At 41.0% G+C, this 14,456-nt stretch overlaps 1 protein-coding gene across 6 annotated transcripts in view; it reads left to right on the top strand.

Annotated features, from left to right (window-relative positions):
* Positions 1 to 14,456, top strand: part of LOC129850110 (uncharacterized) — a 102,334-nt gene that overhangs the window by 73,298 nt on the left and 14,580 nt on the right. The window lies entirely within an intron of this gene.

Genomic DNA, 14,456 nt, shown 5'->3' with positions numbered 1-14,456 from the left:
TTGATTACATTTTCATACAGGTCTATAGGGAAGTCCTAATATAATTTTCATTCGTAAAAAATGGCACAAAATGCACATCAGGTCAGCCTCCCAAAAGAGTTCATTTGGACTGAACACAACAACATCCAGATAGGCTGTGGAGATGTTAATATTGAAATGTTTTATCTTTTTAATTCACTTTCATGTTCTTTGTATTTCATGTGAACTACACTGCAATTCCGTTTTTGTATTGTAAACTGCTAAAGTGCACCAGTGTAAAAGGACCTTAGTTGACTCTAAAATATTGTTTTCTATACCCATTTGTGGAGAAACAAGTTATTAGTTTGTTTGATAAGATTACAGATTCTCTCATGGGTCCCCATTTCAATTTCATGGGACCCCACATGGATCCCCGATCCCAAGTTTGGAAACCACTGTACTACTAACCTCTTTCTCTGCTTGCCTCCTCTCGCTGTGTCTCCTCTGTCTCCTCCTGCATTGCAGCTTGCCTCAGCCTCACCACTGTCTGCCTCACCACTGTCTGTCTCACTATTCTCTGTAAAGCAGTTTTAAAAATAGATTTGTATATACATGAGAATGATATAAAATTGTCTTTGTATTTAAACTGTCTTTATGTTTCACTAAACGTTAGGTCCCACAGGCTGTTCCAACACATAATGACATGAATGTGCATTCTAACAGTGTAAAAGGCCCTTAGTTGGCTCTAAAAATGTTGTATTATATACCCATTTGAAGAGAAACAAATTATTAATGTGTTTGATAAGATGAAAAACTCTCTCAGGGGACCCCACATGGTTCCCCAACCCCAACTTTGGGAACCACTGTACTACTAACCTCAATTTCTGCACGCTCCCCTTCTCTGTGTGTCTCTTTTGCCTGCATTGCAAACTGCCTCACCATTGTCTGTCTCACTACTCTGTGTAAAGCAAAGTTATTTTGATACGAGAATTTATAGTAGCCTATCTTTTGTTTGGATTGTAGTTTAATTTCAGTCAACTGCTCATGCTGAGGTCAGGCTCCCTTTGAACATTAGCTTCTAACTTCATCCTAGCCAGCTAGTTTTAGCTAGTTATCTAGCTAAAAGTAGCCAGAGCACTTGAGCTAGCTACTGTAGATAGCCATCTGACTGAAATATCAGCAACTATTTACCAGTCGTACACTCATTCTCAGAGACTCTGTTTTTTGTTTTGTTTGGAGGATGTCTGTTGACACGGCAGGAGTCGAGGGACATAAAAAAATCGCAAGGCCACTGTCAGTGGTGTCTCTCTCTACTTATCACTTGCCAGTTGCCAGCGTTGGTCTCGGCTGAGGTAGTTAGTTTCATGTCTCGGCCTGTGCCTTGGGTGGAGTTTGCCGTTGGACAGAGTGGTGAATGAATGCGCTGCTAACAAGGCAAATCCTGGGGGAGCAGGTGAACATAACGAGCATACCTGAATCATGATTCCACTCATTCTCAGAGAGGTAGGGGTGATTAGAACTCAGATCAAGAAGATTACCATTCTGAGCTTTAATCAACACCGGGAACGCAATAATAAGTGGGTAAATGATAATTAACGAAATAAAAAGGTGAGTAAATGCGATTTCACAAAGGCGCATAACTGGCGTTCCCATTTACCCTCGTCTACATCACTGTATACATTCAATAAACAAGGCAAAACTGTAAACCTTGATGGTTGTAAAGATGCTGGTCAACTCTCTGAGGAATACACTTTTTATCATCAATAACCATAATTGACAACCATTCCAATAATAACTTGCTCACTACCTTTTGGTCCCAGAAATGAATCAGTCCCTACCTGTATCATACAGTGCCTTCAGAAAGTATTCATACCCCTTGACTTTTTTCACATTTTGTTGTGTTAAATCGTGAACTTAAAATGTATTACATTTTGATTTTGTTTGTCACTGGTCTACCCCATCATGTCAAAGTGGAATTATGTTTTTCTAAATGTTTACAGAACTATTAGAAATGAAAAGCTGAAATGTCTTGAGTCATTAAAGTATTCAACCCCTTTGTTATGGCAGACCTAAATAAGTTCAGGGGTAAGCATTTCCTTAGCAAATCCCATAATACGTTTCATTCATACACACATACAATTCTCTGTACGGTCCCTCAGTCAAGCAGTGAATTCCAAAGACAGATTCAACCACAAAAATCAGGGAGGTTTACCAATGCCTCACAAAGAAGGGCACCTATTGGTAGATTAGTAAAAAGTAAAAAAGCAGACATAGAATATCCCTTTGAGAATGGTTAAGTTATTAATTGCGCGTTGGATGGTGTATCAATACACCCAGTCACTACAAAGATACAGGCGCCCTTCCTAACTCAGTTGCCGGAGAGGAAGGTAACCGCTCAGGGATTTTTACCATGAGGCCAGTAGTGACTTTAAAACAGTTAGAGTTTAATGACTGTGACAGGAGAAAACTGAGGATGGATCAACAACATTGTAGTTATTGCACAACACTAACCTAATTGACAGAGTGAAAATAAGGAAGCTTGTACCGAATAACAATATTCCAACACCTGTTTGCAAAAAGGCCCCACCCCTGTTTGCAACAATGGACTAAAGTAATACGGCAAAAAGTGTGGCAAAGCAATTCACTTTTTATCCTGAATACAAAATGTTATATTTGGGGAAAATTCAACACAACACATTACTGAGTACCACTGTCCATATTTTGAAGCATAGTGGTGGCTGCATCATGTTATGGGTATGCTTGTAATCATTAAGGACTGGGGAGTTTTTCAGGATAAAACATAAATGGAATGGAGCTAAGTACAGGCAAAGTCCTAGAGGAAAACCTGTATTTCTACCAGACATTGGGAGATGAATTCACCTTTCAGCATGACAATAACCTACAACATATGTTCAAATGTACACTGGAGTTGCTTACCAAGAAAATAATGTATGTTCTTGAGTGGCTGAGGTACAGTTTTGACTTAAATCACCTTGGAAATCTACGGCAAACCTTGAAAATGGTTGTCTAGCAATGATCAACAACCAATTTGACAGAGCTTGAAGAATTTTGAAAAGAATAATGGGCAAATAGTGTACAATCCAGGTGTGCAAAGCTCTTGGAGCCTTACCCAGAAAGACTCCCAGCTGTAATCTCTGCCAAAGGTGATTCTAACATGTATTGACCCAGGGGTGTCATTACTTATGTAAATTAGATATTGCTGCATTTATTTGCAATACATTTTCTAATATTTTTATAAACATGCTTTGGCTTTGTCATGATGGAGTATTGTGTGTATGGAGGGTGAGAAAAAACATATATTTAATACATTTTTTAATTCAGGCTGTAACATAACAACAGTTCCTGAAATTCCCCAAAATTCCATTTAATTGAAGGAGAGCCAATTCAATAATTAAACATAGCTTTTGCAATCGTTGAATAAACTTTTCCATTCACATCTTGAATTAAATCATTTCAAATCGACTTGTCCCCAACTCTTACTGTATTTCTAGTAAAATTCATCATCCATGAATACACACCAACACTATCAAAGCGGGATTCTTCTTCCTAGCAGGAATTCCCCCCCTCCCGGTGTATAGGTTCAAATAGATTTTTTAACATAATCTTGAAGGGCCCTTATGGCCTACTTAGTGCAACATGATTCCTTGTGGTCCTGGGAATATATTTGGGTCAGCTTCATTCAAATTCTCTTTCATTTGGTCTCTCCTCTGACACTGCGGCCCATCATTAGCTTAGATATAGGTCAGCACCGGCTTTGTGGAGCTGCACACTTATTTCCATATTTGATTAAGACGTGTTAGTTGGACAGGGATTACTGGAGGTAGGTGGAGCCTTGTTAGTCATACTGTTCACTCCCCCAGTATACTGAAGAGGTGATAGGACTACCCAGGTCAGGTGGTATGTTAGCCTACTTGTTATGTCCAGGAGGGCTCAATGTTGTTGAGTGTTAAGATGGAACTCTGTTTTGTAGAACAGGCACGCCTCTCACATTGAGAAAATGTAGCTCATAAAAGATGGCGCTGCAGTCGATAGTAGCCGTCTTACAAGCTCCTTACCAATTCTGCTATTTTGTGTGTTTTTTACGCTAATCGTAAACATTTTTGTACATAATGTTTCAGCTATCATTTCCTATTACTGAAAACAGCTTCTGGACACCAGAACAGCGATCACTCTGCAGCTCTGAACATTCTGCTTTCTCTGGGCCCTCAGATCCAATTGGCCCAGCGCTGTCAGGATTTGTCCGGTGTAGGCCGTCATTGTAAATAAGAATTTGTTCTTAATTGACTTGCCTAGTTAAATAAAGGTTAAAATACTCAATAAGTTCTACAGATGCACCATTGAGAGCATCTTAACTGGCTGCATCACCACTTGGTACAGCAACTGCTAGGCACCTGCCCACAAGGCACTACAAAGGGTAGTAAGTACTGCCCAGTTCCCACTGGGGCCGAGCTACCTGTCATCCAGGATCTTTATTCCAGGCGGTGTCGGAGGAAGGCTCAAAAAATGTGTCAAAGACACCAGCCACCCAAGCCATAGACTGTTGCCTCTACTACCACACGGAAAGCGGTACTAGTGCACCAAGTCTGAAACCAACAGGACCCTGAACAACTTGTACCCCCAAACCATAAGACTGCCAAACAAGACCATTAAATAGTACTAAAATACTTTGGCCTGTCTTTTTCAAATACTTAAATATACAACATATATCATACATGTTTCAACCCGTACATAAAATAATCGACTCCTGATATTTCTACAAACCAAGTGTTATAATGCATCATGATGACGGAATCTTCTAACCTTGCTCTATCATAGCAGGCCTCCGAGGCCTGTGTTTAGTATGCACAGGCAACAAGACGTATTGACATATTTTTTTCCCTCAGCAAATTACATGTTTCCATCTTAATTGTTATTGGAGATTTTATCAGGAGTTTGATGCAGCCCTCACTTGAACCTATTAACTGCTGACAATGGTGTGAAGGGGGCAGAGGAAAGGAAGTATGCAAAATAACCCTGTTGTATAATTAATGACCCTTAGAATGGAGGAAGGACTTTTCTCTCTTTATTTCTCTCCTCTTTAGGATGGACAGCTGGTGCTATCATGTATCTTTGACCTCTGCAGGGTGTTGTGTTAAATAGAGATACAGTGTGGTGAATTGGAGAATGTGCATAATGCATGCAAAAACTACACACACACACACACACACACACACACACACACACACACACACACACACACACACACACACACACACACACACACACACACACACACACACACACACACACACACAATGATGTCTGAAGTTCAGTCAGTCTTTTTAAGTTACTGTACTCACTATCTTTCCATTGATTCATCTAAATGGACTTAGATTATCTCTGCCTTATGCAAAAAGCCTTAGCTGGAGTCACATACTCCCTAAAGATAGCAGGGGAGACAACTTTGCCGCTACTCTCCCGTCCCTTAATTCCTAATGGGTCACGTTTTTTAACACCGCACCCCTTATCTTCAGTCTGGGGGCTTTGATGTTCTAACTGTAATCAACCAGCCCAGACGATGGATGTGCCACTGACGTTGGGCAATCAGCGGAATCTAAATCGTTACATCTCGCCTGACATTAATGTGGCATTTTTGGCGTGGTGAGGTAAAAAGTGATGCACAGTTCAGGAAGCCATAATTCTTTCAGCCTGAAAATGGCATATTCATATTAGCTGGGAATTAGCTCCTTTAGATGTGAAGAAAATCCAGTGCGGCGGGAAAGTGTGAGAGTCCGCTCTTATCTGCACACGTCTAGGCACAATGTGTCAGGGCCGCTGGTCTCTATTCACACAGACAGCTATCTACCTAATTCTTTTTGACATTTCAGATAAGCATCTGAACAGAAGCACACAACTCCTGCAGACAGGGTTTGTCAAATAATGAAGGAATTTTCCATGTTTACTACAAAAATATCATCCTTCTAAATGGGCGTCTGGATTTTTTTATTATCAGTTAATCTATGCCCCTCACTACATTTCCCAATGTATGTGTCTGAGGGTGACCGTGTAAGGGACATGTAGTTGAGGGGTGTGTGTGTGTGCGTTTGTGCGTGTGTGTGTGTGTGTGTGTGTGTGTGTGTGTGTGTGTGTGTGTGTGTGTGTGTGTGTGTGTGTGTGTGTGTGTGTGTGCACAAATGTGTGTGTGGTAGAGTTACTGTATAATGATTCACCATCTCTGTCCTTTTTAATATGCCAATATTTTTTGAAGAGTTATCTAGGGAAACTGTTTCATATGCTAATACCTTGTACGCAGGGTAAACAGAATATTGACCGCTTCGTTGTTACATGTACTAAAGCTTATTGGACAGATTAGGCATCTGTCATTAACTTTTTGTGTTATGCTGTGGCCGGGATTAAACACAGCAAACAAATTATCCTTGGATTAAGACCAACCTTTATCATTGATGTAAGAGGATGGAAATATCAACGCTATTACTGGAAAGACTTACCGGCAGTACGGAAGCAGGTGAAGAAAAACCTACTTCTAGGAGAAAGTGGAGAAAAATAACATGGTAAACAGTGTATTAATATTTCTATGAGTATTCAAAGATTCTTGAAGTCAATCAGAGATAGTGTTTGGTAGTGATTTAATGATGGCACAAGGGTTAAACTAGTGGATGAAAACTAGGGCCAGAGTCAAAAATATACAGCATTTTGGTGGTGCACCATTTTAGTAAGAAGGAGGATTAAGCAAGTTCAGTACTTTGGGGAGAATGGGAATTGGGTAAACCTGATGCACTATGAGAGTAATGAGGGTAAAACTGATGCATTGTGGGTGTAATAGTCCAGAGTCCAAACAGAAACAGCGATAAAAGGTAGGAACACAGTGATCTGGCTCAACCCCGTTCACTGAGGGAGAGTGTGTGTGTGTGTGTGTGTGTGTCTGACAGTCTTTCAGATTACATATCCCGAGTTCTGGTCTAAAAAGGCCAGCTTGCCTTATCTGTGCCTAGAAAGCCCTCCGCACCTTGTGTGTGTGTGACCGAGTGTGACTGTGTGTGCCACCGTGGTGTGCATGCAAATATCCACCCCTTTGTGTCGCACACACACCATCCGTCTCCCTCATGCAGTGAGGAAAGCACAGGCCGAACCATAGCACATTTAGTGTTACTGAATTTTTTTTCTGTATCATTAATTGTTCCCAATATTACATTTTTGTCATTTAATAAGGATAAATGTCATGCCATCACAGAAGAACAGGTTTACAAGTTGACCTAGTGATATGACAAAACTGGCCTCTGGAAAACCGGATTCAAATAACATAACTTTAATGGGAACGCAACAGTCATCATGCAACACGCTCCTGAGAAAGTGTTCCATGTACGTCAATGTGATATAGGGCTGTGACCAGTCAGCCACGTAATAGAACAATCACTCTGTCACTCATTCTCTCCTCTCATCTCCTCCTCTCCTCTTTTTCTGTCACTTTTGTGTCATCTGACAGTGCTGCGGTACTGTACTGCATGCATATCTGCTACGTTATATGGCATTGTCACCTTGTGAAAATCTTTCTGTTGGACATTTTTTGTTCACCTAAATACTTTTCTATTCTCATCTCTCTATGTGTATTTTCTTTAAATGTTCTCTCTCCATATACCAGAGCTTGTGTCTTAGTTTTTGTCAGTGAACTTGGGCTCCAGTAGGTCAGTGTATTTGCTGGGTGGTTGTTGACTGAACTATGTTGACTCAACCATTTATTATCTTGCGCCTTGTTTAAATATGCATGGCGACTCCCACCACTCTTAATCATTCAGATTGAAAAAACGTGATCGATGTAGTGTAAACATTCATCATTAACACCAGACAGGCAGTGGCTATGCCAGGGCCTCTCTCTCTCGTTCCCCTCTAAACCTTCACAACATCATTATACTATACAATACGCCCAGCCTATGTGTGCACGATGCATGTGTGCATATGAAATAACCGTCCTCCCTCCTCTTCGTTTTATTCCTTTATTTTTTTTCATATGTATTCTTACACACTCCCGTGGCATATTTTCAATCATTATTAGAATGCAGGCAGCTCAAGGCTCTGAGCCCTAACCCCCGGTATGTTTGGTGTGTGATAAAAGGCGAAAGCGCTATCAATCTTTATTGTCTGTCCGTGCGCTGTAATTGCATTCAATAGTCCACTGATTCTCCTGTCTGCGCTAATGTCGGGGAGCAGTGAGAAGCCAGATGCTCGGACTAGATCACACACACTCATGCACACACACACACACACTCATATGTACACACACACACACACACACACACACACACACACACACACACACACACACACACACACACACACACACACACACACACACACACACACACGCACACATGCACACACACACTATCTTACACACACACCACACACAGACACGCACCCACACCCATGGTCTACTCCTCCAAGCCTGGCATCAGTACTCGCTAGCTCGGCCCCGTTGATAAATTGTTGACAGTATAGATTGTGAGCAGCTGAGTGTCTGGAGTGTATGTAGGAGAAGATTCATACCTTGTCAGAGTGCCTTGCTACGGTGATGTCACAGAGAGGGCAGGTCATGTATTATTCAAATTCGGCAAGGGGAACTGGAGGAATGTCGAGCACCGGATCTCAACGAATAAAGGGGGGGGGCATTGGTTTTCATACTTCTATTTAAACTAAACTATTACATGACATTTTAAAGTATATATCTGTGACTGGGGCTTGCTTTCACCTGTCAGGTTTGTGTGTATGAGTGTGTGTTTGTGTCCGTGCATCATGCATGCGTACATGTGCAGGGTGTGTTTGTGTGTGTTTGTACTTGTGTGAGGGGATGATTCCTTATTGCCTTACCACACAATGCAAACTGCAGAGTGCATATTGCAGACTAGCTTCTATTGCTTTGCCTCTCACCTAGGTTGACCTGACGAGGCATGTATGTTATTGAAGCTACAAGTAATATTATTGTGTTTGCTTTCATACACAGACAGGCAGTGGATACAAAGCAACGGATCACGGAATATGAAAAACCTCGCCTTTCCAAGAGCAGTATTATAGGTTAGTGTGGGAATTTGTGTTTCGAGGGTATTTGTGACATGTCTATGATATTGTGGTTCCTATGCTAGGATCCAGCAGGATTTGTAAGATATGATTTCTAGTCCTACGTCATTTTAATGAGGTGTTTTCTTTTTTGTATCATCTTACATTGCATTCTCTTGCTTGTTCTGTGAGCTAATTATCATTAGCTTCATCATTGTTTATTTCAATGTGCTATTAAGTGGGCCAAGGCTAACTAACATCAAATCCCTGTTGAATGAATGTAACTGAGTTCAAATGATCAGGTTTTTGCTGCCATAAAACTACAAAAATAGCAGACAGTTTAAACGTATTTGAAGTTGGATATTTTCATGCATTTTTGTGTGCAAATATTCAACTTCAAATACATTTAAAGTGCGTGTGCACTCACCTACATGCACATTTATACACACATGTTGTTCTGCCCAGTAGGGTAATATATATATTTATTTATTTATTTATACATACTTATGTGGTAATACATCCCTGAAAATCAAAGGAAATTACGCTTCACTTTGGTAGGCAGAGCTAAGCATGTTTTTAACCAGCCGAATGGCTTTATATTGAGATTCCCCTTGGGCCTGTACTGTCTCTCCTCAGAACGTTGTGCCAGATAAGGGCAGTAATTCCCTCTTTTAGGATTCCATTAATGTCGTTGTTCCACGGTTCCTGACACAGAGGAGAGGGCTGTTTTGCATATCACCTTCCCAAGATGGCCTGCTATTTACATGATAGCCTCCAGATTGAATCTGATCATCAAGCTACCACTCTGTACTTTTATACATATAGAAGAAGGCGATTTACTGGGGGAGGTGGATTTATTGCTATGATATTGAATAGTATTGCTCAGGCAAAAGATACTTTGCTACAGGAGGGACTGGTGCACTTCACAAAATAGATGGCATCATGAGGATGGAAAATTATGTGGATATATTGAAGCAACATCTCAAGACATTAGTCAGGAAGTTTTAGCTTGGTCGCAAATGGGTCTTCCAAATGGACAATGACCCCAAGCATAGAAGTTGTGGCAAAATGGCTTAAGGACAAGAAAGTCAAGGTATTGGAGTGGCCAACACAAAGCCCTGACCTCAATCCTATAGAAAATTTGTTGGCAGAACTGAAAAAGCGTGTGCGAGCAAGCAGGCCTACAAAACTGACTAAGCTTGTGGGAGGCTACCCGAAATGTTTGTCCCAAGTTAAGTAATTTAAAGGCAATGCTACCAAATTCTAATTGAGTGTATGTAAACTTCTGACCCACATGGAATGTGATGAAAGAAATAAAATCTGAAATAAATCATTCTCTCTACTATTCTGACATTCTGACATTTCACATTCTTAAAATATAGTGTTGATCCTAACTGACCTAAGAGAGGGAATTTTTACTAGGATTAAATGTCAGGAATTGTGAAAAACTGAGGTTAAATATATTTGGCTAAGGTGTATGTAAACTTCCGACTTCAACTGTATGTTCATATAATATCCAAGCTACTTTTCATCCAAGTATTAGAAATATGTTCTATGTACTGTATGTTGGATTTTTTGTGCCTCTTGGATAATTCAGTTGTGAGAGTAATGGATATGTGTCGTAAATAGTATTATAGCGCAATGTAAAAAAATATAACAGACGTTATAGAATAGAACAGTCTTGTGAATAGAGACAGTTGTTGATGACCAAATTGTCTTCATAGAGTGACGTGTGACAGAGAAGATCGAAAGATACTACTATTCATCACTGCTCACTGATAGTTCATTTGAACAGTTCCATTTTCTTCACAATTGTGGGGGAAAAAACATTACAAAAGAGTTGTCCATTTGAAACGCAAATCCCATGTAAATTTCTCGTACAGGAGGCACATTATTATTTTTCTGGTACATTTATTTCTGAATATCAAATGAACATGATGAATGTGAATGGGGGGGGGGGGGTTAAGTTATCTGAAGATGGAATAAGTCATATTTTTTATTACCATACCGTTGAGCAGCAGAAGTTGAAACTGTGTGAGGCTGGCGCGAGGAGGGGTGTGTTTCTCTCGCTAAGCATCTTGGGCTCTTTCCTCATCGCCTTTACATTGTGTTTCTGTCTATGTACGAGCGTGTCAAGCTGAGACACATTTCCAACACGTGTAAATCACAGCTGTGTACTAACACACAGGCAATGACAACGCTGGAGTCCTATATCTGCAGATGAATCACACTTTGACATTTCTGATTGAATATGGTTCTGAGGAGAAAAGAAAAACAAACCTCAAAAGTGACAAATCACCCCTAAACCATGTTACTCCAGAATCCTTAGAATGATGATTGTCAGGTAATACGAGGTAAGGATCAAGAGAGCTAGACAAGGTGGTTATTGGATTTTTTAAAGTTAGCCCTGAGCGCAGTACACCCAACAACAATTCAAATCCGTACTATAATGCATTGCCATGCCATGCAGCTATTCTATTCAAACACCACAATACACTATTGTTACACACACAGTTCAAGTTCACTGAAATGCTTAACTTGCGAGGTCTACCTAACAGTTTAGTAATAAACATGTTCACTGTTCACCTATTCATCTGACCATCTGTTCACCTATTCTGCGTCTCACAAAGAAACGGTGGTTTGGACTCATCAGACCAAAGGACAGATTTGTACCGGTCTTATGTCCATTGCTCATGTTTCTTGGCCCAAGCAGTCTCCTCTGAACAGTTGATGTTGAGATGTGTCTGTTACTTGACCTCTGTGAAGCATTTATTTGGGCTGCAATTTCTGAGGTAGGTAACTCTTGAACTTCTCCTCTGCAGCAAAGGTAACTCTGGGTCTTCCTTTCCTGTGGCGGTCCTCATGAGAGCCAGTTTCATCATAGCACTTGATGTCTACCTAAATTATTGTGTATGTTGTGTTTTTATATTGTTTAGTTTTTATATTGTTTACTACCTCATGAAGCTAGTTGAGAGAATGCCAACAGTGTGCGAAGCTGTCATCAAGTCACAGGGTGGCTACTTCGAAGAATCTCAAATATAACGTTAATTTAGATTTGTTTTTTTGGTTACTTTTTACTTTTTTGGTTACTACATGATTCCATATGTGTTGTTTCATAGTTTTGTTGTCTTCACTATTATTCTACAATGTAGAAAATAGTAAAAATAAAGGAAAACCCTTGAATGAGTGGGTGAGTCCAATTTTTTTACTGGTACTGTACATGTAAATAGGAGTAATAGTGACCAGTAGCAGAATGAATTGTGACTAGTTGCGGGATGAAATAGATACTAATGATGATGGCAATCAATAATCAATGAACAGCAGCGTAGTGGTAGTAATAAATCAAATCAATAATAACTTTAGCAGCAGCCTACAGTAGGTGTGAGAGTGAGCAGTAGTTGTGAGCCATTTAACAGTCTTATGGCCAGGGGAAAGAAGCTGTTAAGGAGTTGGTCTGAGCCTTGATGCACCGGTACCGTCTGCCGGGTGACAGTATGAAGACCAGTCTTTGTCAATGTTTTGGTCCTTTCTTAGACACCCTCAGTGATGCACTGGGCCATCCGCACCACTTGAAGCTCTTACCCTCTGCCTATCGATGTGGATGAGGGTGTGCACCCACCCCTGTTAGTCGAAGGAGATGATCAGAACCTTGCTGACATTGAGGGGGAGGTTGTTGTCCTGGTGCTACACTGGCAGGTCTCTGACTTCCTCCCTCTAGGCTGTCTCATCCCCATTCCTCACTCTCCATCACTTTGACAAGGCAAGTGGAACTGTGTTTGTCCTTTTACTTGTAATTTTTGTTTATCTTTTACTCACAAAATCGAATCTCTCTCCTTTATAGCTGGGAGCACCGTTCAAATAAATATATTTCACTGGGCAGATGTCTAATTGTACCTATAGAAATTAGCGCAGGCTCCAGCTGCTATGGTGACCCCGGCGAAAAGAAAACAAACTCATTCGATAACGACCCATTGCCGATGGATATGGCACTGTTTACTATCATTGGCTCCGTCCCATATGGCAAGCGACAGAGGTGATGAACAGGTTAGGAGAGAGAGAGAGAGAGAGAGAGAGAGAGAGAGAGAGAGAGAGAGAGAGAGAGAGAGAGGAATAAAGTGATACAGTGGAGGTGAAGTATTCATGGACTCTGTTCATCGTTAGCCCCCATGTCCCCCCTGCCTCCACCTCATCGTCTCTTTGCCGGCGGCCAAGTTTTCAGCTCGCCGTGTCATGTTCCTGTAAGCGGCTAGGCTACTCCGGTGTGAAAACCTTACACCACTCCATCTGGTGGACGAGCGATTGCACAAGCCCCAAGAATAGCACCACATTACTCAAGGTGAGACATGACGACTCTCCGAGAATATTTAACTTTGTCTCAGACCACTGCTAACTGGCTAGCGGAGAGACATGTTCTGTGAAATGAAGATGTTAGCCAGCAATAGCTAGACTGCTTTGTTTAGAAGGGCTGTGGCTGTGAAGTAGAAGGTTTGAAAAATACAAATGTACAGTGCATGATGATTGTTTGTTTGTGTGCATCAGGATAAGCTTGTTCAATTGCCTATGGCGACTAACACGTGAAGCTGTGCATGTAGCTTTGCACGTGGCATATTGTTACAACACACACTCGCACAAGCTGACCATAGGGATAGGATAGTGGAGGTTGACAGTCACTTTAACACACAAGTGTATTGTTGCTGCAGAGTGAGGTGGAAGCAGAACGTTTGCTCCATCATTAAATATACACACATCAGCGTATAGAGTGTAGAGCTCTCAGGGTCAGCATCCAAATTAGCCTCCTCCCACCTCTCGTTGTGGCTAATATGGACGCTCCTCTGTCCAGTCTATCAGATGCCACTTTTCACATGGATATCGAAGAATCCAAAGTACCCAAAGATCTGTCTCTCAACTATGGGGAAGAGTCCCCCTCGTGGTGGGAAAGTAGCTTTGGGAGGGAGCATCTATGCTAAGCTATGCTAACCTAGGCTAGTGTTATGCTACATCTGGTGTTCAGGAATGGCATCTGGTGTTCACGGTCGAGGTGAATTCCATTTTAATTCAGTCACAAGAGATTTGCCGAAACTAGATTTTTTTTCAATTGCAACTTGCCATTTATTCTCAAGCAGGACTTTTACATTTCTAAATTGGAATTCCAATTGGCTTCTTCAATTGACTGACTAAAAATAGACGTTTTCTGTTTGCAAAGTTGAAGCAAAACTTTGAGTAAACACCTTACCTTCTGCCATGTGTCATTACACAGCCAGTCACCAGGTATGAAAGAGACATACAGCCTTTGTTCTGGTGTCATCCCAGCATTCTTCTAAGAACAGCACTGCCGTCATTGTGCTGCTTTATTAAATATTGAGATTATGTTTGAGGTGGCAGCTTGTTAGATGGCTATAGGTAATTATTCATGAGCGTCACATTTGAAA

Source organism: Salvelinus fontinalis, chromosome 1, assembly GCF_029448725.1.
Source record: "Salvelinus fontinalis isolate EN_2023a chromosome 1, ASM2944872v1, whole genome shotgun sequence".
Lineage (NCBI taxonomy): Eukaryota > Metazoa > Chordata > Actinopteri > Salmoniformes > Salmonidae > Salvelinus > Salvelinus fontinalis.
The sequence above is the reverse complement of the archived record's forward strand: the minus strand, read 5'-3'. Positions and strand labels throughout refer to the sequence as shown.